Source organism: Lissotriton helveticus, chromosome 8 (genome assembly GCF_964261635.1).
Source record: "Lissotriton helveticus chromosome 8, aLisHel1.1, whole genome shotgun sequence".
NCBI classification, from domain to species: Eukaryota; Metazoa; Chordata; class Amphibia; order Caudata; family Salamandridae; genus Lissotriton; species Lissotriton helveticus.
Window position 1 is genome coordinate 1,689,855,453 of NC_136069.1, and position 27,049 is coordinate 1,689,882,501.

Here is a 27,049-nt window from a genome sequence, read left to right on the forward strand (position 1 = left end):
CTGCTAGACAAAGAATCAGCGGAAGAATCAAACAAGGAAACAGGTGAAGTGAAAGAACCTGATCAAGATACGAGAAAAGAAAAAGAAGCAACAGAAGAGTCTGATCAAGTTCAGAAGCAAGACCAGGAGAGTATCGAAAGGCAGAAAACAAGCTCTGAAAGCAGGAACAAGAAGTCCGGATCTGGGAAGTTAAAGGTGATTGAAGAATTGGAGGAATGCGAATTACCGAGTACCAGTGATGGGAGAAGGAGTGCTGTTCCTAACGGAGTGAGACTGCCGATTAGAAAAGATCCTGGAATAACGATTGAAATTTCTGATATTGACTCTGGAGAAAGTGATGAAGAGTGTCAGAGGGAAAGAGTGAAGAAAAGATCGTGGAAAACAGAATCTAATGTGTCTGAGCCAAAGAGAAAGATCTTGAGAAAAGGAGAGACCTGGCCAACTGAAAACGGAGGGTTGAGGGTCAGGCTAGTGAAAAGATCGAAATAGCAGGTGAATGAAATCACTAGTCAGGGGGATCCTGAAAAGAAAGTTGAGAAAGGAAAGAAAATAGAAGTGATTTCTAGAAAGACAAAAAGAATTTTAAAACCGAACCAGAAATACAAATCTCCTGAATGGGCTTATTTAATAATCCCACCTGTAATTGAGATAAACAGTAGTAGTCAAGAGGAAGAAGTTGAGGAAAATAGTGACAATGATTGAAGTACTAACCTGTTAGAATTTAGGATTAAGTTTAGGTTTCTGTTTTGGCGTAAGGTCGAAGAAATTGTATTTAGTTGGAGAATAACTTGTGACGCAAGGTCGAAGAAAAATTGTTAGAGGGTTTAAAAAAAAAAAAAAATTAAAAGGGGGGTGTGAGGTTTTAAGAATTTTTGAAAATGTTTGTTTTCTCTTTTTGTAAATAAGTTTAAAAAAAAAAAAGAGATGCCTTATGTAATGGCGCGTGGTACTTCAAAGTGTTCCATTTTCAAGAAATGCTGTAAGATGACTCTGGTGTGTGTGCTCATAATAATTCTGCTCTCGTTAGTTTTAGCTGTCATCTTTCCTTTCGGGATCGATAAGGAGAGGTACAAGGTCAATATAACAAGCAAAGCTTCAGTTAGTCAAGACAAACATAGTGCAACACACAAAGCTAACAAGGTTATTGATCACAGACCAGATGTTCATCAGGACAGGTCTGTTGGTGATTTTTCTAGCAATACATTTTCAAGGCTTTTGGGAGAGTATGTTAAGGTCATGGGTGTCAAAGATTGCTATATCTGTGTGAAGTTGCCTGCTTCTGTTTCTGAGGGAGTGACATACAATATGCTTCCTCTTACTTATGGCATAACATGCAGTGTGATAGCTAGCTTATTTTATCAGACTGGTTGTTTGGAGTATTATAGATATCCACAAGAGACATCGTAGATATCCACAGGAGACAGTTTAGATATCCACAAGAGACAGCATAGATATCCACAAGAGACAGCATAGATATCCACAAGAGACAGAACACATTACTCCAACAGAGAGCTATGATATCTACAAAAGACAGGGTAGACATCCACAAGAGACAGCGTAGATATCCACAAGAGTCAGCAAAGATATCCACAAGAGACAGTTTAGATATCCAGAAGAGACAGCATAGACCTCCACAAGAAACATTGTAGATATCGACAAGAGACAGCATAGACATCCACAAGAGACAGCGTAGATATCGACAAGAGACAGCGTAGATATCCACAAGAGACAGCGTAAATATCCGCAAGAGAGAGTAGAGATATCCACAAGCAACAGCATACATAGCCCCAGCAGAGAGCTTTTATATCTACAAGAGACAGTATAGACATCAACAAGAGACAGTGTACATATCCACAAGAGACATAATAGATCTCCACATAAGAGATCGCAGAGATCCTCAAAAGCCAGCATCAATATCCACTACAGACAGAATAGATATCCACAAGAGACAGCGTAGAGATCGACAAGAGACAGCACAGATATCCACCAGACAGCATAGAGATCGACAAGAGACAGAGTAGACATCCACAAGAGACAGAGTAGACATTCACTAGAGACAGTATAGATATCCACAAGAGACAGAGTTGACATTCACTAGAGACAGTATAGATATCCGCAAGAGACAGAGTAGACATTCTCTAGAGACAGCATAGATAGCCACAAGAGACAGTATAGATATCCACAAGAGACAGCATTGATATTCACAAGAGACAGCACACATATCCCCAACAGTGAGCTTCGATACTTACAAGAGACAGCATAGACATCCACAAGAGAGCATAGATATCCACAAGAGAGCATAGATATGCACAAGAAACAGCGTAGAGATCGACAAGAGAGAGCATAAATATCCACAAGAGACCACATAGATATCCACAAGAGACAGCGTAGAGATCCATAAGAGAGAGCATAGATATCCACAAGAAACATAGTTGATATCCACTAGAGACAGTATAGATATCCACAAGGAAGGTCGTTGATATCCACAAGAGACGGCATAGATATCCACAAGAGACAGCGTAGATTTCCACAAGAGACAGCATAGATATCGAAAAGACACAGCATAGATATCCACAAGAGATAGCGTAGATATCCACAAGAGACAGCGTAGATATCCACAAGAAAGATCGTTGATACCCACAAGAGACAGCATAGATATCCACAAGAGACAGTATAGATATCCACAAGTGACAGTATAGATATCCACAAGAGACAGCATAGATATTCACAAGAGACAGCATAGATATCCACAAGAGACAGCATAGACATCCACAAGAGACAGCATAGATATCCACGAGAAACATAGTTGATATCCACAAGAGACAGCATAGATATCCACAAGAAACATAGTTGATATCCACCAGACAGCATAGAGATCGACAAGAGACAGAGTAGACATCCACAAGAGACAGAGTAGACATTCACTAGAGACAGTATAGATATCCACAAGAGACAGAGTTGACATTCACTAGAGACAGTATAGATATCCGCAAGAGACAGAGTAGACATTCTCTAGAGACAGCATAGATAGCAACAAGAGACAGTATAGATATCCACAAGAGACAGCATTGATATTCACAAGAGACAGCACACATATCCCCAACAGTGAGCTTCGATACTTACAAGAGACAGCATAGACATCCACAAGAGAGCATAGATATCCACAAGAGAGCATAGATATCCACAAGAAACAGCGTAGAGATCGACAAGAGAGAGCATAAATATCCACAAGAGACCACATAGATATCCACAAGAGACAGCGTAGAGATCCATAAGAGAGAGCATAGATATCCACAAGAAACATAGTTGATATCCACTAGAGACAGTATAGATATCCACAAGGAAGGTCGTTGACATCCACAAGAGACGGCATAGATATTCACAAGAGACAGCGTAGATTTCCACAAGAGACAGCATAGATATCCGAAAGACACAGCATAGATATCCACAAGAGATAGCGTAGATATCCACAAGAGACAGCGTAGATATCCACAAGAAAGATCGTTGATACCCACAAGAGACAGCATAGATATCCACAAGAGACAGTATTGATATCCACAAGTGACAGTATAGATATCCACAAGAGACAGCATAGATATTCACAAGAGACAGCATAGATATCCACAAGAGACAGCATAGACATCCACAAGAGACAGCATAGATATCCACAAGAAACATAGTTGATATCCACAAGAGACAGCATAGATAGCCACAAGAGACAGCATGGATATCCACAAGAGACAGCATACATATCCCCAACAGAGAGCCTTGATATCTTCAAGAGCTAGCATAGACATCCACAAGAGACAGCGTAGATATCCACAAGAGACATTGTAGAAATCCACAAGAGACAGTTAAGATATCCACAAGAGACAGCATAGATATCCACAAGAGACAGAACACATATCTCCAACAGAGAGCTTTGATATCTACAAGAGACAGGGTAGACATCCAAAAGAGATAGCGTAGATATCCACAAGAGACAGCAAAGATATTCACAAGAGACAGTTTAGATATCCAGAAGAGACAGCAAAGACCTCCACAAGAAACATCGTAGATATCGACAAGAGACAGCATAGAGATCCACAAGAGACAGCGTAGATATCGACAAGAGTCAGCGTAGATATCCACAAGAGACAGCGTAAATATCCGCAAGAGACAGTATAGATATCCACAAGCAACAGCATACATAGCCCCAGCAGAGAGCTTTTCTATCTACAAGAGACAGTATAGACATCCACAAGAGACAGTGTACATATCCACAAGAGACATAATAGATATCCACATAAGAGATCGCAGACATCCTCAAAAGCCAGCATCAATATCCACTACAGACAGAATAGATATCCACAAGAGACAGAGTAGACATCCACAAGAGACAGAGTAGACATTCACTAGAGACAGTATAGATATCCACAAGAGACAGAGTAGACATTAACTAGAGACAGTATAGATATCCACAAGAGACAGAGTTGACATTCACTAGAGACAGTATAGATATCCACAAGAGACAGAGTAGACATTCACTAGAGACAGCATAGATAGCCACAAGAGACAGTATAGATATCCACAAGAGACAGCATTGATATTCACAAGAGACAGCACACATATCCCTAACAGTGAGCTTCGATACCTACAAGAGACAGCATAGACACCCACAAGAGAGCATAGATATCCACAAGAGAGCATAGATATCCACAAGAAATGTAATGTAATGTAATGTAATGTAATGTAATATTATTTTTGTAAAGCGCGACTTACACTCCATGGAGCATCTTGGCGCTGACCACTCATGTCTAGAGGTGTTTGACCAGGGAGCTAGTGGGACACTGGTGGTACAATGTCTGGTGTCTCTGGGGATTCATTTTAGACTAGGGGTAAACAGGCTGTGTTTGTGAGCTTGAAAATCCATGTCTTTAGAGCCTTTCGGAAAAGGGTCTCTGACGGGATCTGACGCATTTGGAGAGGTAGTTTATTCCAGGCCCTGGCTCCCAGTACTCCAAGGGATTTTCCTCCTTTCGTGGCCAGTCTGAATTTGGAGATCACCAGCAAGTTCAGGTTGGAGGATCTAAGTGGGTGAGAGGGCACATATTTTCCAAACCTTTTAGACAGGTAGGTAGGGCCCAGCTGGTGGTAAGACCTAAAGGTGATTACTAAGATTTTGAATAGCACCCTTTTGTGGATGGGCAACCAATGCAGGATCTTAAGTGCTGATGATGCTGACGACTTCCTGGGCCATCTCAGCACGAGGCGGGTGGTGGCATTCTGGACCATCTGTAGTCTATGCAGAACTGCTTTACTGGAGCCTGCATATAGACTATTACAGTAGTCCAGACGTGATGTGATAAGAGCCACCGCCACCGTCTTTCTGACTGTCAACGGGAGAAGGTCGAAGAATCTTCTGAGGCCTTTGATTATGCTAAAGCAGGACCCTGCCACAGCACCTGCTTGTTGCCTAAATGACAGGGCTTCGTCAAACCTAATCCCGAGGTTGCGGGCCGTAGTGATGGTGTTTGGAGGGACTTCTGCATCCTGTGGCCACCATAGTTTGGGGGAAAAAAGGTTTTGTTGTCCGAAAGGTAAAATCTCGGTCTTGCCCGAGTTACATTTAAGATGGTGATTTCTCATCCAGTCGAATAAGCCGGTAAGACAAACTCCCAGATTTTCCTCTGCCTTTGTTGTGTTGCTGTCTAGCACGAGGATGAGCTGAGTATCATCAGCGTAAGATATAGTGCTGATGTGGAAGGATATAATAAGCTCTATCAAGGGGGTCATGTACAGATTAAATAGTACTGGGCTCAGACTAGAGCCCTGTGGTACCCCTGTTTTTATTGCTTTCTCCTCTGAGCGGTAATTCCCTAGCACCGAGACTTGCTTCCTGTGGCTGAGAAAGTTTTGCAGCCATTCAAGGGCAATTCCTGCTATTCCTGATTCTGCTAGGCGGCCAATTATTACGGGGTGTGAGACCGTATCAAAGGCCGCCGATAAGTCGAGCAGCACCAGAACAGCCTTTTTTCCTTGGTCCATGGCAGTCTTCAGGGTCTCCACAGTGTGCAGTAGTGCTGACTCCGTGGAGTGTTTAGCCCTGAACCCTGCCTGGTTGGGATGCAAGATGTCATTTTCCTCCAGATACTTAGTCAGTTGCTTATTTACTGCTGCTTCCGTAAGTTTAAGGAGAATTGGGAGCAGCGATATGGGACGGAGGTTTGAAAGCATAGTGGGATCTGCTAGGGGTTTCTTTTGCAGAGGTTTGACCGCGGCTAGTTTCCAGTCAAGTGGAATGAAGGCAGTGGCCAAGGATGAATATATGATGGCATTTATGCTCGGGTTTACTGTGTCCACTAAAGCATGTAGCAGCAAGGGAGGGCAGGGATCAAATGGGGAACAGGATTTGCTGGATAGAATAGCCTGGCGGGTTTCTTCCAGACTAACCTGAGTGTATTTGGTAAACTGGGTTTTCTCAATGTCAAATCTTATGGACTCTACAAGGGGGAGAACTGGTAGATTCGGGAATTCTTTAGTGAGGTCAGATATTTTCTGTTCAAAGTAGTTAGCAATTGAATTACATAATGGAAGCGGAGGAGGGATCTCTTGCCTAAGGATCTTAGGATTCATGAAGTCGTTAACGATTTTAAAGATTTCTTTTTGTTTGTTATCGGAAGTGTTAATGGCTTCTAAAAAGTAGTTTGTTTTGGCACTTTTAATCATTGCATGGTACTGCCTTCTAGAAGTTTTATAGATGATGAGTTCTTCGTTTTCGTATGCACGACGCCATTTCCTTTCCATAAATCTGACCTCCTTTTGTTTTTCTTTTAGGGGGAGGGAAAACCAGGGAGCGGACCTTTTATTCCGCTTTTTGCTCACTTTGTTGGAATCCTCTGGCCCACAGAATCCTGTGACCCATTTACAGAAGCTGTTATAATCGGTCTCCGTGTTTCCATTCAGAGGAGGTTTACTATCCTCGGCGATTAGGTGCAAGTTGGGAGTATCCCTAATCTTTTTCCAGTCTTTCTTTGTGTAGACTTCACGTTTCATATGGTCCGTTTTGACCCCTTTCCTTTCTACTGTCAGTTTAAAGGGGACCAGCGAATGGTCAGTCCAGGTCTGGATACGGGGGGAATCAACTATCATAGATTTAGTATTGGTACAGATACAGTCTAAGATATGGCCCGCTTTATGAGTGGGTTCTTCAGTCAGTATTGAAAGTCCCAAGACACTAGTTAGATCTCTCAGCCATACTGTGTTAGGGTCTTCTGCCTCATCAAGGTGGAGATTTAGGTCGCCTAGTAAAGTAAAATTAGCAAATTTGAGAGTGAGGTTGCTAAGTACTTCCCCAAGACTTTCCAGGAAGTCGTTCTGTGATCCTGGTGGGCGATAAATTAAAGCTCCTGAAAAGGTAGTCTCCTCATTTATCTGGATGCAGAAGCCCATGCTTTCTGCCCCCTTAATGTCCGAGAGTTCGAACATGGTGCATTTAATAGAATCTCGGTAAATGATGGCGAGACCACCCCCTCTCTGTTCCTGTCTATCCACCCTCTGAATAAGATAGCCTTGAGGAACTGTTAGGGTAATTACCGGGTTACACCAGGCTTTAAGCCATGTTTCTGTCACGAAAAGCATATCAAGATCGGTCTCCGTGATTAAGTCGTGAATATGTGCCCCATTCTTGCACACAGATCTGGCATTGATCAGTCCTCCCTGAAGGAGGATGTGTTTTCCCGTGTTAGGTAGCCACGGCTCTGGGGTAAGATAAGTTCTTCATTTGCAACAGCAGATTGGTCCTAGCCAGTTATCAACATTTATACATTTGTGACAGTGTTTAGTCTGGTAATTTAAGGAGAGAATCTCTTCCCTGGTAAAAGTCAATATTTTCGCTGTGGTGGACGAGGTTTGGACAGCGTGGCTAGCCCTAGTCCCGGCCGAGGCACGGACGGGCACAGACGGGCTTGCCTTAGGCGCGCCTTTGGCGCGCAAACGGCGCGCCCACTGCGCTCATCCGCTGCGCGTCCGGAAAAGGCACATATTTATGGGATAGATTATCGCCTAACGAGGGCGTGTCCTCAAAAAGGGGCATGGCCGTGGTTCGCGCCGGTAATGGCGGAAATGAGTTTTGTTATTTGCGTTCCCACGGCAGCGCTAATATCCGCTGCGTGGGTGATGAGAGGAGCGTGAGTGTGGGTAAGGAAGTCTCTGCTTTTAAAATTACACAGAAGTAAAGTGACACTCAAATATTAAAAATGCGGCAAACAAGCTCCCAGCTTCCGCCTCAGGAGACACGAAGATCCTAAGTGTCGCTCGTATTCAGCGTCACTTAAGTAGAGAGGTGGCGGTGGGCGTGTCCTCAAAAAGGGGCGTGTCCGTGGTTCGCGCCGGTAATGGCGGAAATGAGTTTTGTTATTTGCGTTCCCGCGGCAGCGCTAATATCCGCTGCGTGGATGATGAGAGGAGTGTGAGTGTGGGTAAGGAAGTCTCTGCTTTTAAAATTACACAGAAGTAAAGTGACACTCAAATATTAAAAATGCGGCAAACAAGCTCCCGGCTTCCGCCTCAGGAGACACGAAGATCCTAAGTGTCGTTCGTATTCAGCGTCACTTAAGTAGAGAGGTGGCGGTGGGCGTGTCCTCAAAAAGGGGCGTGGCCGTGGTTCGCGCTGGTAATGGCGGAAATGAGTTTTGTGATTTGCGTTCCTGCGGCAGCGCTAATATCCGCTGCGCGGGTGATGAGAGGAGCGTGAGTGTGGGTAAGGAAGTCTCTGCTTTTAAAATTACACACAAGTAAAGTGACACTCAAATATTAAAAATGCGGCAAACAATCTCCCGGCTTCCGCCTCAGGAGACACGAAGATCCTAAGTGTCGCTCGTATTCAGCGTCACTTAAGTAGAGAGGTGGCGGTGGGCGTGTCCTCAAAAAGGGGCGTGGCCGTGGTGCGCACCGGTAATGGCGGAAATGAGTTTTGTTAATTGCGTTCCCGCGGCAGCGCTAATATCCGCTGCGCGGGTGATGAGAGGAGCGTGAGTGTGGGTAAGGAAGTCTCTGCTTTTAGAATTACACCCAAGTAAAGTGACACTCAAATATTAAAATGCGGCAAACAAGCTCCCGGCTTCCGCCTCAGGAGACACGAAGATCCTAAGTGTCGCTCGTATTCAGCGCCACTTAAGTAGAGAGGTGGCGGTGGGCGTGTCCTCAAAAAGGGGCATGGCCGTGGTTCGCGCCGGTAATGGCGGAAATTAGTTATGTTATTTGCGTTCCCGCGGCAGCGCTAATATCCGCTGCGCGGGTGATGAGAGGAGCGTGAGTGTGGGTAAGGAAGTCTCTGCTTTTAAAATTACACACAAGTAAAGTGACACTCAAATATTAAAAATGCGGCAAACAAGCTCCCGGCTTCCGCCTCAGGAGACACAAAGATCCTCAGCGAAGAGATCGACAAGAGAGAGCATAAACATCCACAAGAGAGAGCATAGATATCCACAAGAGACAGCGTAGACATCGACAAGAGAGAGCATAGATATCCACAAGAAACATAGTTGATATCCACTAGAGTATAGATATCCACAAGGAAGATCGTTGATAACCGCAAGAGACGGCATAGATATCCACAAGAGACAGCGTAGATTTCCACAAGAGACAGCATAGATATCCACAAGACACAATATAGATATCCACAAGAGACAGAGTGGATATCCACAAGAGACAGCGTAGATATCCACAAGAAAGATTGTTGATATCCACAAGAGACAGCATAGATATCCACAAGAGACAGTATAGATATCCACAAGAGACAGTATAGATATCCACAAGAGACAGCATAGATATTCACAAGAGACAGCATAGATATCCACAAGAGACAGCGTAGACATCCACAACAGACAGCATCGATATCCACAAGAAACATAGTTGATATCCACAAGAGACAGCATAGATAACCACAAGAGACAGCATAGATATCCACAAGAGACAGCATAGATATCCACAAGAGACAGAACACATATCTCCAACAGAGAGCTTTGATATTTACAAGAGACAGGGTAGACATCCACAAAAGACAGCGTAGATATCCACAAGAGACAGCAAAGATATCCACAAGAGACAGTTTAGATATCTAGAAGAGACAGCATAGACCTCCACAAGAAACATCGTAGATATCGACAAGAGACAGCATTGACATCCACAAGAGACAGCATAGATATCAACAAGAGACAGCGTAGATATCCACAAGAGACAGCGTAAATATCCGCAAGAGACAGTATAGATATCCACAAGCAACAGCCGCACATAGCCCCAGCAGAGAGCTTTTATATCTACAAGAGACAGTATAGACATCCACAAGAGACAGTGTACATATCCACAAGAGACATAATAGATATCCACATAAGAGATTGCAGACATCCTCAAAAGCCAGCATCAATATCCACTACAGACAGAATAGACATCCACAAGAGACAGCGTAGAGATCGACAAGAGACAGCATAGATATCCACCAGACAGCATAGAGATCGACAAGACACAGACTAGACATCGACAAGAGACGGAGTAGACATTCACTAGAGACAGTATAGATATCCACAAGAGACAGAGTAGACATTCAGTAGAGACAGCATATATAGCCACAAGAGACAGTATAGATATCCACAAGAGACAGCATTGATATTCACAAGAGACAGCATACATATCCCCAACAGTGAGCTTCGATACCTACAAGAGACAGCATAGACATCCACAAGAGAGCATAGATATCCACAAGAGAGCATAGATATCCACAAGAAACAGCGTAGAGATCGACAAGAGAGACCATAAATATCCACAAGAGACAGCATCAATACTCACAAGAGACAGCACACATATCCCCAACAGAGAGCTTTGATAACTACAAGAGACAGCATAGACATTTACAAGAGACAGCGTAGAAATCCACACGAGACTGCATAAATATCCACAAGAGAGATCGTTGATATCCACAAGAGACAGCATGGATATCCACAAGAGACAGCATAGATTTCCACAAGAGACAGTGTAGATATCCACAAGAGACAGCATAGATATCCACAAGAGACAGCATAGATATCCACAAGAGACTGCGTAGATATCCACAAGAGACAGCGTAGATGAAAGATTGTTGATATCCACAAGAGACAGCATAGATATCCGCAAGGGACATTATAGATATCCACTAGAGACAGTATAGATATCCACAAGAGACAGTATAAATATCCACAACAGACAGTATATATATCCATATGAGACAGCATATATATCCACAAGAGACAATGTAGATATCCACAAGAAAGATCATTGATATCCACAAGAGACACCATAGATATCCACAAGAGACAGCATAGATATCCACAAGAGACAGTGTAGATATCCACAAGAGACAGCATAGATATCCGCAAGAGACAGCATAGATATCCACAAGAGACAGCGTAGATATCCACAAGACACAGCATAGATATCCGCAGGAGACAGCGTAGATATCCACAAGAGACAGCGTAGTTATCCACATGAAAGATTGTTGATACCCACAAGAGACAGCATAGATATCCACAAGAGACAGTATAGATATCCACAAGAGACAGCATAGATATTCACAAGAGACAGCATAGATATCCACAAGAGACAGCATAGATATCCACAAGAGACAGCATAGATATCCACGAGAGACAGTGTAGACATCCACAAGAGACAGCATAGATATCCACAAGAAACATAGTTGATATCCACAGGAGACAGCATAGATATCCACAAGAGACAGCATAGATATCCACAAGAGACAGCATACATATCCCCAACAGAGGGCCTTGATATCTTCATGAGCTAGCATAGACATCCACAAGAGACAGCGTAGATATCTGCAAGAGACAGCGTAGATATCCACTAGAGACAGTTTAGATATCCACAAAAGACAGCATAGATATCCACAAGAGACAGCATAGATGGCATAGATATCCACAAGAGACAGCATAGATATCCACAAGAGACAGCATAGATATCCACAGGACACAGCATAGATATCCACAAGAGCCAGCGTAGATATCCACAAGAGACAGCGTAGTTATCCACATGAAAGATCGTTGATACCCACAAGAGACATCATAGATATCCACAAGAGACAGTATAGATATCCACAAGAGACAGTATAGATATCCACAAGAGACAGCATAGATATCCACAAGAGACAGCATACATATCCCCAACAGAGGGCCTTGATATCTTCATGAGCTAGCATAGACATCCACAAGAGACAGCGTAGATATCTGCAAGAGACAGCGTATATATCCACTAGAGACAGTTTAGATATCCACAAAAGACAGCATAGATATCCACAAGAGACAGCATAGACGGCATAGATATCCACAAGAGACAGCATAGATATCCACAAGAGACAGCATAGATATCCACAGGACACAGCATAGATATCCACAAGAGCCAGCGTAGATATCCACAAGAGACAGCGTAGTTATCCACATGAAAGATCGTTGATACCCACAAGAGACATCATAGATATCCACAAGAGACAGTATAGATATCCACAAGAGACAGTATAGATATCCACAAGAGACAGTATATATATCCACAAGAGACAGCATAGATATCCACAAGAAAGACATTATAAGGAAGGCTAAGAGCGCATATTTTACCGATCGCATTGAGAGGGCCAAGAACTCTCCGAGGGAACTCTTTGATACTGTGTCCAGCCTGGCCATTCCCAAGCCAGTGATCGTTCCACCAAGCCTTGAACTCTGTGAGTCCCTAGCCAAGTTCTTTCTGGGCAAGGTGCAAACTATTTTTACCACACTTGAGCCTCAGGTGGCTCAGAGTTTACTGGATGGCTCACACAGGACTCCTGTTACCAACTTACAGAAGGTAAAATTCTTTGCGTTTGAACCAGTGCGCTCTGAGGACATCTTAAGATTGCTGCACGCAACGAAATCAGGATCTCTCCTTGATCCGTGTCTGGCGGCAGTGGCAAAACTGGCAGCTTTTCCAATAGCTGACACCCTAGCCAATATTTTCAACCAGATGTTTGAGATGGGCGATTTTCCCACATGCTGGAAACGGCCCTCTATTGTTCCACTGCTCAAGAAGCCCTTATTGGATATCGCTGATCCCAATAGTTACAGGCCCATCGCTAGACTGCCGCTTCCAGCCAAACCTATTGAGAAGGACATGAATTTCTAGCTCTGTGCATTGCTGCGTACCTCGCATGGTCTGGATTCAGCTCAACATGGGTTCAGGGAAGGACACAGTACTGAGACCGCCCTGATTAAATCTACGGAGGAGGTCAGGAAGGCTTTGGATGCAGGGGGCCAGGCGGTGCTGGTCCTTCTCGACCTGTCCGCGGCCTTCGATACGGTCCACCATAGTGTTCTGGTGGACCGGTTAGAGGACTGCGGAATTCAGGGGAGAGCACTGAGTATCCTGAAAGTTTTCCTTACGAACAGGGTCCAGGTGGTGGCGATGGGAGATTTTGAGTCTAGACCTTTTGAACTCCCAGGGGGGGTCCCTCAGGGATCCTCCCTAAGCCCCACCTTTTCAACATCTATGTATCCTCTCTTGCCCCTGTGATCTAATCCTACGGGTTTGAGTTAACATCTTATGCAGACGACACGCAGATTGTTGTATTGCTGCTCCCGGGGAAAGAACTAGGTGTGACGGCTAGGTTTCAGTACTGTATGACAGCAGTCAGCACTTGGATGGCAAAACGTTGCTTAAAACTGAACTCCTCCAAAACTGAGGTGCTACTATTTGGCTCTAATACTAATCTCTGGAGCCCTAAGTGGTGGCCTGAAGACATGGGGTCCCCTCCTTCCCCTGCAACGAAGGTGAAGAACCTAGGAGTTCTTATTGACGATCAGCTTTCCTTTAAACCACAAGTTTAGGCGCTCACCTCTTTCATCCATTGGACATTGAAAATCATTAGGAAGATCCTCTCCTTCTTACCGGTAGTGAACAGAAAGACGGTGGTGTCAGCACTTGTGCTCTCCCGCCTTGATTACTGCAATAGTCTACTCCTTGAGGCCCAACAAGGGCTGCTTAATAAGCTACAGGTCTTGCAAAACGCGGCCGCCCGTCTCATCGCCGGATTGCCTAAGTTTTCATCGGTTTCCCGGGAGCTGGAAAAGCTGCACTGGCTCCCGGTACGGAAACAGATTATGTTCAAATCTTTGTGCATAGTTTACAAGGCGCTTCATGGACTGGGCCCAGCGTTTCTCCAACAGCACTTCCAATAGTACATGCCAGGCAGACAATTAAGGTCGGCCTGTTTGGGGCTTATTAGGACAGCCCGCATCAGGAAGGCGCGTTGGTGGGGGCAGAAGCTTCATCAGAGGGGCAGCAAATGCTTGGAACACCTTGCCTCTGGCCCTAAAGCAAAGTGCAAACCTGCTGGCATTCAGTAAAAATCTGAAAACAAGGCTTTTTACGCTCTAGTCGGGAGGCTTGAAATTCAGGGAGGTACCATATCTGCGCAAGGACTCTGGTTGGTAACAGCGCGCTTTACAAATGATATAAATAAAATAAATAAATTGATATCCACAAGAGACAACATAGATATCCATAAGAGACAGCATAGATAACCACAAGAGACAGCATAGATATCCGCAAGAGACAGCATTAATATCCACAAGAGACAGCATAGATATCCACAAGACACAGCATAGATATACACAAGAGACAGCGTAGATATCCACAAGCGACAGCGTAGTTATCCACATGAAAGATCGTTGGTACCCACAAGAGACAGCATAGATATCCACAAGAGACAGTATAGATATCCACAAGAGACAGTATAGATATCTACAAGAGACAGCGTAGATATCCACAAGAGACAGCGTAGACATCCACAAGAGACAGCATAGATATCCACAAGAAACATAGTTGATATCCACAAGAGACAGCATAGATATCCACAAGAGACAGCATAGATATCCACAGGAGACAGCATACATATCCCCACCAGAGAGCCTTGATATCTTTAAGAGCTAGCATAGACATCCACAAGAGACAGTGTAGATATCCACAAGAGACAGCGTAGATATCCACAAGAGACAGTTTAGATATCCACAAAAGATAGCATAGATATCCACAAGAGACAGCATAGATATCCACAAGAGACAGCATAGATATCCACAAGAGACAGTGTAGATATCCACAAGAGACAGAGTAGACATCCACAAGAGACAGAGTAGACATTCACTAGAGACAGTAAAGATATCCACATGAGACAGAGTAGACATTCACTAGAGACAGCATAGATATCTAAAAGAGACAGTATAGATATCTACAAGAGACAGCATTGAAATTCACAAGAGACAGCACACATATCTCCAACAGAGAGCTTCGATACCTACAAGAGACATTATAGACTTCCACAAGAGAGCATAGATATCCACAAGAGAGCATAGATATCCACAAGAAACAGCATAGAGATCGACAATAGACAGCATAAATATCCACATGAGACAGCATCGATATCCACAATAGACAGCACACATATCCCCAACAGAGAGTTACGATAACTACAAGAGACAGCATAGACATTTACAAGAGACATAGTAGAAATCCACAAGAGACTGCATAAATATCCACAAGAGACAGCATAGATATCCACAAGCGACAGCGTAGACATCCACAAGAGACAGCGTAGATCTCCACAACAAAGATCGTTGATATCCACAAGAGACCGCATGGATATCCACAAGAGACAGCATAGATAGCCACAAGAGACAGCGTAGATATCCACAAGAGACAGCATAGATATCCACAAGAGACAGCATAGATATCCACAAGAGACAGCGTAGATATACACAAGAAAGATCGCTGATATCCACAAGAAACAGCGTAGAGATCGACAAGAGACAGCATAAATATCCACAAGAGACAGCATCGATATCCACAAGAGACAGCACACATATCGCCAACAGAGAGCTTTGATAACTACAAAAGGCAGCATAGACATTTACAAGATACAGCATAGAAATCCACAAGAGACTGCATAGATATCCACAAGGGACAGTATGGATATCCACAAGAGACAGCGTAGATATCCACAAGAGACAGTTTAGATATCCACAAAAGATAGCATAGATATCCACAAGAGACAGCATAGATATCCACAAGACACAGCATAGATATACACAAGAGACAGCGTAGATATCCACAAGAGACAGCGTAGTTATCCACATGAAAGATCGTTGGGACCCACAAGAGACAGCATAGATTTCCACAAGAGACAGTATAGATATCCATAAGAGACAGTATAGATATCCACAAGAGACAGCGTAGATATTCACAAGAGACAGCGTAGACATCCACAAGAGACAGCATAGATATCCACAAGAAACATAGTTGATATCCACAAGAGACAGCATAGATATCCACAAGAGACAGCATAGATATCCACAGGAGACAGGATACATATCCCCACCAGAGAGCCTTGATATATTTAAGAGCTAGCATAGACATCCACAAGAGACAGTGTAGATATCCACAAGAGACAGCGTAGATATCCACAAGAGACAGTTTAGATATCCACAAAAGATAGCATAGATATCCACAAGAGACAGCATAGATATCCACAAGAGACAGCATGGATATCCACAAGAGACAGCATAGATATCCACAAGAAACAGCGTAGAGATCGACAAGAGACAGCATAAATATCCACAAGAGACAGCATCGATATCCACAAGAGACAGCACACATATCGCCAACAGAGAGCTTTGATAACTACAAAAGACAGCATAGACATTTACAAGATCCAGCGTAGAAATCCACAAGAGACTGCATAGATATCCACAAGGGACAGTATGGATATCCACAAGAGACAGCGTAGATATCCACAAGAGACAGTTTAGATATCCACAAAAGATAGCATAGATATCCACAAGAGACAGCATAGATATCCACAAGAGACAGCATAGATATCCACAAGAGATAGTATAGATATCCACAAGAGACAGAGTAGACATCTACAAGAGACAGAGTAGACATTCACTAGAGACAGTATAGATATCCACATGAGACAGAGTAGACATTCACTAGAGACAGCAGAGATATCTAAAAGAGACAGTATAGATATCCACAAGAGACAGCATTGAAATTCACAAGAGACAGCACACATATCTCCAACAGAGAGCTTGGATACCTACAAGAGACAGCATAGACTTCCACAAGAGAGCATAGATATCCACAAGAGAGCATAGATATCCACAAGAAACAGCGTAGAGATCGACAAGACACAGCATAGATATACACAAGAGACAGCGTAGATATCCACAAGAGACAGTATAGATATCCACAAGAGACAGCGTAGATATCCACAAGAGACAGCGTAGACATCCACAAGAGACAGCATAGATATCCACAAGAAACATAGTTGATATCCACAAGAGACAGCATAGATATCCACAAGAGACAGCATAGATATCCACAGGAGACAGCATACATATCCACAAGAGACAGCGTAGATATCCACAAGAGACAGCGTAGACATCCACAAGAGACAGCATAGATATCCACAAGAAACAGCGTAGAGATCGACAATAGACAGCATAAATATCCACAAGAGACAGCATCGATATCCACAATAGACAGCACACATATCCCCAACAGAGAGTTACGATACCTACAAGAGACAGCATTGACATTTACAAGAGACATAGTAGAAATTCACAAGAGACTGCATAAATATCCACAAGAGACAGAATAGATATCCACAAGCGACAGCGTAGACATCCACAAGAGACAGCGTAGATCTCCACAAGAAAGATCGTTGATATCCACGAAAGACAGCATGGATATCCACAAGAGACAGCATAGATAGCCACAAGAGACAGCGTAGATATCCACAAGAGACAGCATAGATATCCACAAGAGACAGCATAGATATCCACAGGAGACAGCGTAGATATCCACAAGAAAGATCGTTGATATCCACAAGAAACAGCGTAGAGATGGACAAGAGACAGCATAAATATCCACAAGAGACAGCATCGATATCCACAAGAGACAGCACACATATCGCCAACAGAGAGCTTTGATAACTACAAAAGACAGCATAGACATTTACAAGATACAGCGTAGAAATCCACAAGAGACTGCATAGATATCCACAAGGGACAGTATGGATATCCACAAGGGACAGCGTAGACAGCCACAAGAGACAGCATAGATATCCACAAGAGACAGCGTAGATATCCACAAGAAAGATCATTGATATCCACAAGAGACAGCATGGATATCCACAAGAGACAGCATAGATATCCACAAGAGACAGCGTAGATATCCGCAAGAGACAGCATAGATATCCACAAGAGACAGCATAGATATCCACAAGAGACAGCGTAGATATCCACAAGAGACAGCGTAGATATCCACAAGAAAGATCGTTGATATCCACAAGAGACAGCATAGATATCCGCAAGAGACAGCATAGATATCCACTAGAGACAGTATAGATATCCACAAGAGAAACTATAGATATCCACAACAGACAGTATATATATCCACATGAGACAGCATATATATCCACAAGAGACAATTTAGATATCCACAAGAAAGATCATTGATATCCACAAGAGACAGCATGGATATCCACAAGAGACAGCATACATATCCACAAGAGACAGTGTAGATATCCACAAGAGACAGCATAGATATCCGCAAGAGACAGCATAGATATCCACAAGAGACAGCGTAGATATCCACAAGAAAGATTGTTGATATCCACAAGAGACATCATAGATATCCACGAGACAGCGTAGATATCCACAAGAGACAGCATAGCTATCCACAAGACACAGCATAGATATACACAAGAGACAGCGTAGATATCCACAAGCGACAGCGTAGTTATCCACATGAAAGATCGTTGGTACCCACAAGAGACAGCATAGATATCCACAAGAGACAGTATAGATATCCACAAGAGACAGTATAGATATCCACAAGAGACAGCGTAGATATCCACAAGAGACAGCGTAGACATCCACAAGAGACAGCATAGATATCCACAAGAAACATAGTTGATATCCACAAGAGACAGCATAGATATCCACAAGAGACAGCATAGATATCCACAGGAGACAGCATACATATCCCCACCAGAGAGCCTTGATATCTTTAAGAGCTAGCATAGACATCCACAAGAGACAGTGTAGATATCCACAAGAGACAGTGTAGATATCCACAAGAGACAGTTTAGATATCCACAAAAGATAGCATAGATATCCACAAGAGACAGCATAGATATCCACAAGAGACAGCATAGATATCCACAAGAGACAGTGTAGATATCCACAAGAGACAGAGTAGACATCCACAAGAGACAGAGTAGACATTCACTAGAGACAGTAAAGATATCCACATGAGACAGAGTTGACATTCACTAGAGACAGCATAGATATCTAAAAGAGACAGTATAGATATCTACAAGAGACAGCATTGAAATTCACAAGAGACAGCACACATATCTCCAACAGAGAGCTTCGATACCTACAAGAGACAGCATAGACTTCCACAAGAGAGCATAGATATCCACAAGAGAGCATAGATATCCACAAGAAACAGCATAGAGATCGACAATAGACAGCATAAATATCCACATGAGACAGCATCGATATCCACAATAGACAGCACACATATCCCCAACAGAGAGTTACGATAACTACAAGAGACAGCATAGACATTTACAAGAGACATAGTAGAAATCCACAAGAGACTGCATAAATATCCACAAGAGACAGCATAGATATCCACAAGCGACAGCGTAGACATCCACAAGAGACAGCGTAGATCTCCACAACAAAGATCGTTGATATCCACAAGAGACTGCATGGATATCCACAAGAGACAGCATAGATAGCCACAAGAGACAGCGTAGATATCCACAAGAGACAGCATAGATATCCACAAGAGACAGCATAGATATCCACAAGAGACAGCGTAGATATACACAAGAAAGATCGTTGATATCCACAAGAAACAGCGTAGAGATCGACAAGAGACGGCATAAATATCCACAAGAGACAGCATCGATATCCACAAGAGACAGCACACATATCGCCAACAGAGAGCTTTGATAACTACAAAAGACAGCATAGACATTTACAAGATACAGCATAGAAATCCACAAGAGACTGCATAGATATCCACAAGGGACAGTATGGATATCCACAAGAGACAGCGTAGATATCCACAAGAGACAGTTTAGATATCCACAAAAGATAGCATAGATATCCACAAGAGACAGCATAGATATCCACAAGACACAGCATAGATATACACAAGAGACAGCGTAGATATCCACAAGAGACAGCGTAGTTATCCACATGAAAGATCGTTGGTACCCACAAGAGACAGCATAGATTTCCACAAGAGACAGTATAGATATCCACAAGAGACAGTATAGATATCCACAAGAGACAGCGTAGATATCCACAAGAGACAGCGTAGACATCCACAAGAGACAGCATAGATATCCACAAGAAACATAGTTGATATCCACAAGAGACAGCATAGATATCCACAAGAGACAGCATAGATATCCACAGGAGACAGCATACATATCTCCACCAGAGAGCCTTGATATCTTTAAGAGCTAGCATAGACATCCACAAGAGACAGTGTAGATATCCACAAGAGACAGCGTAGATATCCACAAGAGACAGTTTAGATATCCACAAAAGATAGCATAGATATCCACAAGAGACAGCATAGATATCCACAAGAGACAGCATGGATATCCACAAGAGACAGCATAGATATCCACAAGAAACAGCGTAGAGATCGACAAGAGACAGCATAAATATCCACAAGAGACAGCATCGATATCCACAAGAGACAGCACACATATCGGCAACAGAGAGCTTTGATAACTACAAAAGACAGCATAGACATTTACAAGATCCAGCGTAGAAATCCACAAGAGACTGCATAGATATCCACAAGGGACAGTATGGATATCCACAAGAGACAGCGTAGATATCCACAAGAGACAGTTTAGATATCCACAAAAGATAGCATAGATATCCACAAGAGACAGCATAGATATCCACAAGAGACAGCATAGATATCCACAAGAGATAGTATAGATATCCACAAGAGACAGAGTAGACATCCACAAGAGACAGAGTAGACATTCACTAGAGACAGTATAGATATCCACATGAGACAGAGTAGACATTCACTAGAGACAGCAGAGATATCTAAAAGAGACAGCATAGATATCCACAAGAGACAGCATTGAAATTCACAAGAGACAGCACACATATCTCCAACAGAGAGCTTGGATACCTACAAGAGACAGCATAGACTTCCACAAGAGAGCATAGATATCCACAAGAGAGCATAGATATCCACAAGAAACAGCGTAGAGATCGACAAGACACAGCATAGATATACACAAGAGACAGCGTAGATATCCACAAGAGACAGTATAGATATCCACAAGAGACAGCGTAGATATCCACAAGAGACAGCGTAGACATCCACAAGAGACAGCATAGATATCCACAAGAAACATAGTTGATATCCACAAGAGACAGCATAGATATCCACAAGAGACAGCATAGATATCCACAGGAGACAGCATACATATCCCCACCAGAGAGCCTTGATATCTTTAAGAGCTAGCATAGACATCCACAAGAGACAGTGTAGATATCCACAAGAGACAGCGTAGATATCCACAAGAGACAGTTTAGATATCCACAAAAGATAGCATAGATATCCACAAGAGACAGCATAGATATCCACAAGAGACAGCATGGATATCCACAAGAGACAGCATAGATATCCACAAGAAACAGCGTAGAGATCGACAAGAGACAGCATAAATATCCACAAGAGACAGCATCGATATCCACAAGAGACAGCACACATATCGCCAACAGAGAGCTTTGATAACTACAAAAGACAGCATAGACATTTACAAGTTCCAGCGTAGAAATCCACAAGAGACTGCATAGATATCCACAAGGGACAGTATGGATATCCACAAGAGACAGCGTAGATATCCACAAGAGACAGTTTAGATATCCACAAAAGATAGCATAGATATCCACAAGAGACAGCATAGATATCCACAAGAGACAGCATAGATATCCACAAGAGATAGTATAGATATCCACAAGAGACAGAGTAGACATCCACAAGAGACAGAGTAGACATTCACTAGAGACAGTATAGATATCCACATGAGACAGAGTAGACATTCACTAGAGACAGCAGAGATATCTAAAAGAGACAGTATAGATATCCACAAGAGACAGCACACATATCTCCAACAGAGAGCTTGGATACCTACAAGAGACAGCATAGACTTCCACAAGAGAGCATAGATATCCACAAGAGAGCATAGATATCCACAAGAAACAGCGTAGAGATCGACAATAGACAGCATAAATATCCACAAGAGACAGCATCGATATCCACAATAGACAGCACACATATCCCCAACAGAGAGTTACGATAACTACAAGAGACAGCATTGACATTTACAAGAGACATAGTAGAAATTCACAAGAGACTGCATAAATATCCACAAGAGACAGCATAGATATCCACAAGCGACAGCGTAGACATCCACAAGAGACAGCGTAGATCTCCACAAGAAAGATCGTTGATATCCACAAAAGACAGCATGGATATCCACAAGAGACAGCATAGATAGCCACAAGAGACAGCGTAGATATCCACAAGAGACAGCATAGATATCCACAAGAGACAGCATAGATATCCACAGGAGACAGCGTAGATATCCACAAGAAAGATCGTTGATATCCACAAGAAACAGCGTAGAGATGGACAAGAGACAGCATAAATATCCACAAGAGACAGCATCGATATCCACAAGAGACAGCACACATATCGCCAACAGAGAGCTTTGATAACTACAAAAGACAGCATGACGACCAGCCGCCTGAAACTGAACTCGGACAAGACGGAGGTCCTCATCCTGGGCTCCTCGCCCTCCGCCTAGGACGACTCCTGGTGGCCCCCCGCCCTGGGCACCGCACCCAAACCGACGGACCACGCACGCAACCTGGGCTTCATCCTAGACTCCTCCCTCTCCATGACCAGACAAGTAAACGCCGTCTCCTCGTCTTGCTTCAACATCCTGCTCATGCTACATAAGATCTTCCGGTGGATCCCCACCGAGACGAAGAAGACTGTCACCCAGGCCCTCGTCACCAGCCGACTGGACTACGGCAACGCCCTCTACGCCGGAACCACCGCCAAGCTCCAGAAGAGACTCCAGCGGATCCAGAACGCCTCGGCCAGACTCATTCTCGACATCCCCCGACGCAGCCACATCTCCGGACACCTGAGAGATCTGCATTGGCTCCCGGTCAACAAGAGAATCACCTTCCGTCTCCTCACCCACGCACACAAAGCCCTACACGACCAAGGCCCGAGCTACCTCAACAACCGGATCAACTTCTACACTCCCAAGCGCCTCCTCAGATCAACCAGCCACGCCCTCGCCGCCGTCCCCCGCATCCGAAGAGCGACAACAGGAGGAAGGTCCTTCTCCTACCTGGCCGCCAAGACCTGGAACTCACTCCCGACCGACCTGCGCCTGACCCAAGACCACCTCTCCTTCAGGAAGAAGCTCAAGACCTGGCTGTTCGAGCAGTAACGGCACCCCCCCCCCACCCAGCGCCTTGAGACCCTACGGGTGAGTAGTGCGCTCTATAAATGACCAGATAGATAGATAGATAGACATTTACAAGATACAGCGTAGAAATCCACAAGAGACTGCATAGATATCCACAAGGGACAGTATGGATATCCACAAGAGACAGCGTAGACAGCCACAAGAGACAGCATAGATATCCACAAGAGACAGCGTAGATATCCACAAGAAAGATCATTGATATCCACAAGAGACAGCATGGATATCCACAAGAGACAGCATAGATATCCACAAGAGACAGCGTAGATATCCGCAAGAGACAGCATAGATATCCACAAGAGACAGCATAGATATCCACAAGAGACAGCGTAGATATCCACAAGAGACAGCGTAGATATCCACAAGAAAGATCGTTGATATCCACAAGAGACAGCATAGATATCCGCAAGAGACAGCATAGATATCCACTAGAGACAGTATAGATATCCACAAGAGACAGCATATATATCCACAAGAGACAATTTAGATATCCACAAGAAAGATCATTGATATCCACAAGAGACAGCATGGATATCCACAAGAGACAGCATACATATCCACAAGAGACAGTGTAGATATCCACAAGAGACAGCATAGATATCCGCAAGAGACAGCATAGATATCCACAAGAGACAGCGTAGATATCCACAAGAAAGATTGTTGATATCCACAAGAGACATCATAGATATCCACGAGACAGCGTAGATATCCACAAGAGACAGCATAGCTATCCACAAGACACAGCATAGATATACACAAGAGACAGCGTAGATATCCACAAGCGACAGCGTAGTTATCCACATGAAAGATCGTTGGTACCCACAAGAGACAGCATAGATATCCACAAGAGACAGTATAGATATCCACAAGAGACAGTATAGATATCCACAAGAGACAGCGTAGATATCCACAAGAGACAGCGTAGACATCCACAAGAGACAGCATAGATATCCACAAGAAACATAGTTGATATCCACAAGAGACAGCATAGATATCCACAAGAGACAGCATAGATATCCACAGGAGACAGCATACATATCCCCACCAGAGAGCCTTGATATCTTTAAGAGCTAGCATAGACATCCACAAGAGACAGTGTAGATATCCACAAGAGACAGCGTAGATATCCACAAGAGACAGCATAGATATCCACAGGAGACAGCATACATATCCCCACCAGAGAGCCTTGATATCTTTAAGAGCTAGCATCGATATCCACAAGAGACAGCACACATATCGCCAACAGAGAGCTTTGATAACTACAAAAGACAGCATAGACATTTACAAGATCCAGCGTAGAAATCCACAAGAGACTGCATAGATATCCACAAGGGACAGTATGGATATCCACAAGAGACAGCGTAGATATCCACAAGAGACAGTTTAGATATCCACAAAAGATAGCATAGATATCCACAAGAGACAGCATAGATATCCACAAGAGACAGCATAGATATCCACAAGAGATAGTATAGATATCCACAAGAGACAGAGTAGACATCTACAAGAGACAGAGTAGACATTCACTAGAGACAGCAGAGATATCTAAAAGAGACAGTATAGATATCCACAAGAGACAGCATTGAAATTCACAAGAGACAGCACACATATCTCCAACAGAGAGCTTGGATACCTACAAGAGACAGCATAGACTTCCACAAGAGAGCATAGATATCCACAAGAGAGCATAGATATCCACAAGAAACAGCGTAGAGATCGACAAGACACAGCATAGATATACACAAGAGACAGCGTAGATATCCACAAGAGACAGTATAGATATCCACAAGAGACAGCGTAGATATCCACAAGAGACAGCGTAGACATCCACAAGAGACAGCATAGATATCCACAAGAAACATAGTTGATATCCACAAGAGACAGCATAGATATCCACAAGAGACAGCATAGATATCCACAGGAGACAGCATACATATCCCCACCAGAGAGCCTATATATCTTTAAGAGCTAGCATAGACATCCACAAGAGACAGTTTAGATATCCACAAGAGACAGCGTAGATATCCACAAGAGACAGTTTAGATATCCACAAAAGATAGCATAGATATCCACAAGAGACAGCATAGATATCCACAAGAGACAGCATGTATATCCACAAGAGACAGCATAGATATCCACAAGAAACAGCGTAGAGATCGACAAGAGACAGCATAAATATCCACAAGAGACAGCATCGATATCCACAAGAGACAGCACACATATCGCCAACAGAGAGCTTTGATAACTACAAAAGACAGCATAGACATTTACAAGATCCAGCGTAGAAATCCACAAGAGACTGCATAGATATCCACAAGGGACAGTATGGATATCCACAAGAGACAGCGTAGATATTCACAAGAGACAGTTTAGATATCCACAAAAGATAGCATAGATATCCACAAGAGACAGCATAGATATCCACAAGAGACAGCATAGATATCCACAAGAGATAGTATAGATATCCACAAGAGACAGAGTAGACATCCACAAGAGACAGAGTAGACATTCACTAGAGACAGTATAGATATCCACATGAGACAGAGTAGACATTCACTAGAGACAGCAGAGATATCTAAAAGAGACAGTATAGATATCCACAAGAGACAGCATTGAAATTCACAAGAGACAGCACACATATCTCCAACAGAGAGCTTGGATACCTACAAGAGACAGCATAGACTTCCACAAGAGAGCATAGATATCCACAAGAGAGCATAGATATCCACAAGAAACAGCGTAGAGATCGACAATAGACAGCATAAATATCCACAAGAGACAGCATCGATATCCACAATAGACAGCACACATATCCCCAACAGAGAGTTACGATAACTACAAGAGACAGCATTGACATTTACAAGAGACATAGTAGAAATTCACAAGAGACTGCATAAATATCCACAAGAGACAGCATAGATATCCACAAGCGACAGCGTAGACATCCACAAGAGACAGCGTAGATCTCCACAAGAAAGATCGTTGATATCCACAAAAGACAGCATGGATATCCACAAGAGACAGCATAGATAGCCACAAGAGACAGCGTAGATATCCACAAGAGACAGCATAGATATCCACAAGAGACAGCATAGATATCCACAGGAGACAGCGTAGATATCCACAAGAAAGATCGTTGATATCCACAAGAAACAGCGTAGAGATGGACAAGAGACAGCATAAATATCCACAAGAGACAGCATCGATATCCACAAGAGACAGCACACATATCGCCAACAGAGAGCTTTGATAACTACAAAAGACAGCATAGACATTTACAAGATACAGCGTAGAAATCCACAAAAGACTGCATAGATATCCACAAGGGACAGTATGGATATCCACAAGAGACAGCGTAGACAGCCACAAGAGACA